The sequence below is a fragment of the Megascapheus bottae genome, chromosome 5 (assembly GCF_031878675.1).
Source record: "Megascapheus bottae isolate mThoBot1 chromosome 5, mThoBot2.hap1, whole genome shotgun sequence".
Classification (NCBI taxonomy): Eukaryota; Metazoa; Chordata; class Mammalia; order Rodentia; family Geomyidae; genus Megascapheus; species Megascapheus bottae.
The window spans coordinates 12,129,865-12,134,864 of NC_143513.1; the positions used below are offsets into that span (position 1 = coordinate 12,129,865).

The following is a 5,000-nucleotide window of genomic DNA, read 5'->3' on the forward strand; positions in this document are numbered from 1 at the left end:
TGCCCAGAAGAAGTGTCCTGTCCTGTGTAGGAATGTGGTGTGGTCTCAGGCCAAGCTGTCAGCGGTGAGGCTGGGCGTCAGGCCGGCCCAGGCCTGGGTTTTCCTGCTTTTCCTAGGTGGAAAGCATTGCGTGCCTGCCAGGCTGTGTGGTGTGAGTTGTGCATCCAGACAGCTAGCTGTCTTTTCCCCTGTGGCTGGTGTGATGTTGGGTTGAGGTGGAGGTGCGAGGCAGTGAGTGAGCCTAAAAGTATTGGGCAGTGGCTGTGAGGCAGCAAGCAGCCTAGTGGGCTGGGGAGCGGAGGCAAAAGCCTACAGCACCCGGTATTCCCAGCTGGTCTCCCATCCAAGTACTAACCAGGCCCGACCCTGCTTAGCTTCCGAGATCAGACGAGATCGGGCGCGTTCAGGGTGGTATGGCCGTAGACGCCTCACAGTGCTTCCCAAAGCCCCAACTGCTGCTCGCTGCCTCTGCGGGGAGCCTCCGCTCGCCGCTGCACCCTTGCCAGCCTCTGCAGCCTCTGCCTCTGCCGCTCTGGCCTCACACGCACCTGCTGCCGCTGCTTGGGGGACCTGATCCAACCCACCCAGCACAGCCTCTGCGCCCAGCCTGCTGCTCTCGCCGCCGCTCACCGCTGCCTTTCTCCTCCTCTTTCGCTTTCTCTCTCTCCCTCTCACCCTCTCTCCCTCTGTCTGTCTGTCTGTCTGTCTGTCTGTCTCTGTTGCTCTCTGTCTCTTGGGAAGGCAGAGGACGCAGGACTGTTTTCCCAGAGGCTCACCTTCCATGTAACCCTCTAGCCTGCATGAGGGTTGCACGTTGAAGAGCAGCTTTAAGGCCAGGTGACTTGCAAGGTTCACCACTTGTCTTCAGAGGCCACGACTACCAAGGGCCCGATGTGATCTTTGCATGGATGTGGGAGAGTTTGGCTGCTTCTTCAAGATTTGGATCTCACTCCTCTACCTCCCCGACCTTGCTTGGCCACCGGCCACGATGCGAGGAGAAGAGTGGGGTTTGCAGAGCAATGTGGAATTCACTTGGCTGGTGCTGTTTCAGAAGGACCTTCGACCTAAACCTCATCCTAAATGGAAGCCGAAGCCAGAAATGGATCCTAAGGAGAGTGTCACTCCTCGCCCCACCAGTAAGCCTCACCTAAAGCCTCTACCCGATTTCAAGCCCACACCTAAGCCCAAACCTCTCCCAAGACTCACCCTAAGCCACAATGTCTGCCTGAAATCACACCTTCAACCTGTCCTCTACCTCTTCCTGACGCTAAACTTGAGCCCCATTCTGACCCTGACCCGGAGCCAAAGCCCCAGGCCAGTGTCACCCTAAGCCTCCCATCTCATGAGAGCCTTCAGTGGCACCTCTGATGCAGCCTCTTTAGGTTGCTATGCTTAGCCTACCAGGAACGGGAAGCCTAAGTGGAAGCAGAACTGTGGCCTCACGTCTCAGCCCACTGGAACCCCTCATCCTTAGTGCTCAGGCTCCCAAGAAGGCTAACAACCTAAGGCCAAGCCTCACTGGAACACACACCCATGCCTCGGGTTGGAGTGGAAGCCCTCCACCCAAGCAAGAAAAGGGTGCTCTGTGCTTGGAATCCAGGAACTCCAGAATTCCGGGAGCATTTGTCTCGGCAACGTTGCCGGCGCCCGTTTCCCGGGCCTCGTTCCTCCTCATCTACCCTGCCGCTACTTTCCAAGTCTATGCAGTGCACCCCGCGAAAGGACAACATGTGTCTCTAGCAGGAAGAAGAGGAAAGAAGCAGCCAGTGTTTGCTTGTTTGCCCACTGTGGGGAAGAGAACTCAGAGCCTCCCAGTCAGTGCTAGGCCAGCTGAAACTGTCAGTACACACTGCAGAGTGTCTCAGCATCCCTCCATCTATCCATCCATCCATCCAGCCAGCCAGCCAGCCAGTCAGCCAGCCAGCCAGCCAGCCAGCCAGTCATCCAGCAATCCATCCATCCATCCATCCATCCATCCATCCATCCATCCATCCATCCATCCATCGGTCGATCTATGTATCTATCAATCTATCTATCAATCAATCTATCTATCTATCTATCTATCTATCTATCTATCTATCTATCTATGTATCTTTCAGTCCATCCATCCATGCATCCTTCCACGCGTGGCTCCGTCCATCCATCCACCATCCATCCAATCAACATCCATCCATGAATCAGGCTGTACGGCCAGCCACCCCGGCATCCATGGGTGGATCCAGGCATGCATCCACCGACCCAACCATGCACGCATGCATCCACCATCCATGCATGCATGCATGCGTGCCCGCATCCATCCATACACCCACTATGCACCTAGGCATCCATCCAGCCATCCATCCAGCCATCCATCCAGTCAGCCATGCATCCAGCTGTCTACCCATGCATCCATGCATCCATGTACACTTCCATCCACTTTCCCCATGAGCCCATCTACCCGGCCCACGCAAACTCAACCCATGGCAGGAGGAAGCCTCCAAGCCCGCAACCAAGCCATCTGGGGTAGCAGGGCTTAACCCAGGGTGGTGTGAGTTCCGGCTGGCCGGGCAGGCCTTTCAGTCCTGGAGCCACAAGCCTAGCCTTGTGTTCATGAGCTGCTTTTCAGGAGTGGTTGGGAGGATGTGGTCAGGATTGCAGGAGCAAGAGGAGGCCAGGTGCCTTTGTGCTGCCCAGAAGAAGTGTCCTGTCCTGTGTAGGAATGTGGTGTGGTCTCAGGCCAAGCTGTCAGCGGTGAGGCTGGGCGTCAGGCCGGCCCAGGCCTGGGTTTTCCTGCTTTTCCTAGGTGGAAAGCATTGCGTGCCTGCCAGGCTGTGTGGTGTGAGTTGTGCATCCAGACAGCTAGCTGTCTTTTCCCCTGTGGCTGGTGTGATGTTGGGTTGAGGTGGAGGTGCGAGGCAGTGAGTGAGCCTAAAAGTATTGGGCAGTGGCTGTGAGGCAGCAAGCAGCCTAGTGGGCTGGGGAGCGGAGGCAAAAGCCTACAGCACCCGGTATTCCCAGGCGGTCTCCCATCCAAGTACTAACCAGGCCCGACCCTGCTTAGCTTCCGAGATCAGACGAGATCGGGCGCGTTCAGGGTGGTATGGCCGTAGACGCCTCACACTGCTTCCCAAAGCCCCAACTGCTGCTCGCTGCCTCTGCGGGGAGCCTCCGCTCGCCGCTGCACCCTTGCCAGCCTCTGCAGCCTCTGCCTCTGCCGCTCTGGCCTCACACGCACCTGCTGCCGCTGCTTGGGGGACCTGATCCAACCCACCCAGCACAGCCTCTGCGCCCAGCCTGCTGCTCTCGCCACCGCTCACCGCTGCCTTTCTCCTCCTCTTTCGCTTTCTCTCTCTCCCTCTCTCCCTCTGTCTGTCTGTCTGTCTGTCTGTCTGTCTGTCTGTCTGTCTGTCTCTGTTGCTCTCTGTCTCTTGGGAAGGCAGAGGACGCAGGACTGTTTTCCCAGAGGCTCACCTTCCATGTAACCCTCTAGCCTGCATGAGGGTTGCACGTTGAAGAGCAGCTTTAAGGCCAGGTGACTTGCAAGGTTCACCACTTGTCTTCAGAGGCCACGACTACCAAGGGCCCGATGTGATCTTTGCATGGATGTGGGAGAGTTTGGCTGCTTCTTCAAGATTTGGATCTCACTCCTCTACCTCCCCGACCTTGCTTGGCCACCGGCCACGATGCGAGGAGAAGAGTGGGGTTTGCAGAGCAATGTGGAATTCACTTGGCTGGTGCTGTTTCAGAAGGACCTTCGACCTAAACCTCATCCTAAATGGAAGCCGAAGCCAGAAATGGATCCTAAGGAGAGTGTCACTCCTCGCCCCACCAGTAAGCCTCACCTAAAGCCTCTACCCGATTTCAAGCCCACACCTAAGCCCAAACCTCTCCCAAGACTCACCCTAAGCCACAATGTCTGCCTGAAATCACACCTTCAACCTGTCCCCTACCTCTTCCTGACGCTAAACTTGAGCCCCATTCTGACCCTGACCCGGAGCCAAAGCCCCAGCCCAGTGTCACCCTAAGCCTCCCATCTCATGAGAGCCTTCAGTGGCACCTCTGATGCAGCCTCTTTAGGTTGCTATGCTTAGCCTACCAGGAATGGGAAGCCTAAGTGGAAGCAGAACCGTGGCCTCACGTCTCAGCCCACTGGAACCCCTCATCCTTAGTGCTCAGGCTCCCAAGAAGGCTAACAACCTAAGGCCAAGCCTCACTGGAACACACACCCATGCCTCGGGTTGGAGTGGAAGCCCTCCACCCAAGCAAGAAAAGGGTGCTCTGTGCTTGGAATCCAGGAACTCCAGAATTCCGGGAGCATTTGTCTCGGCAACGTTGCCGGCGCCCGTTTCCCGGGCCTCGTTCCTCCTCATCTACCCTGCCGCTACTTTCCAAGTCTATGCAGTGCACCCCGCGAAAGGACAACGTGTGTCTCTAGCAGGAAGAAGACGAAAGAAGCAGCCAGTGTTTGCTTGTTTGCCCACTGTGGGGAAGAGAACTCAGAGCCTCCCAGTCAGTGCTAGGCCAGCTGAAACTGTCAGTACACACTGCAGAGTGTCTCAGCATCCCTCCATCCATCCATCCATCCATCCATCCATCCAGCCAGCCAGCCAGCCAGCCAGCCAGCCAGCCATCCAGCAATCCATCCATCCATCCATCCATCCATCCATCCATCCATCCATCCATCCATCGGTCGATCTATGTATCTATCAATCTATCTATCAATCTATCTATCTATCTATCTATCTATCTATCTATCTATCTATCTATCTATCTATCTATGTATCTTTCAGTCCATCCATCCATGCATCCTTCCACGCGTGGCTCCGTCCATCCATCCACCATCCATCCAATCAACATCCATCCATGAATCAGGCTGTACGGCCAGCCACCCCGGCATCCATGGGTGGATCCAGGCATGCATCCACCGACCCAACCATGCACGCATGCATCCACCATCCATGCATGCATGCATGCGTGCCCGCATCCATCCATACACCCACTATGCACCTAGGCATCCATCC

The 5,000-nt window shown here is 56.3% G+C and overlaps 2 non-coding genes across 2 annotated transcripts; both read right to left on the bottom strand.

The window, feature by feature from the left end:
• Window positions 1-306: 306 nt before the first annotated feature.
• On the bottom strand, window positions 307-425 carry LOC150062982 (5S ribosomal RNA). Its single transcript, XR_016535736.1, has one exon. It is a non-coding gene; the product is annotated as a 5S ribosomal RNA (ribosomal RNA).
• A 2,547-nt stretch (window positions 426-2,972) lies between these two features.
• On the bottom strand, window positions 2,973-3,091 carry LOC150062983 (5S ribosomal RNA). Its single transcript, XR_016535685.1, has one exon. It is a non-coding gene; the product is annotated as a 5S ribosomal RNA (ribosomal RNA).
• Window positions 3,092-5,000: the final 1,909 nt, after the last annotated feature.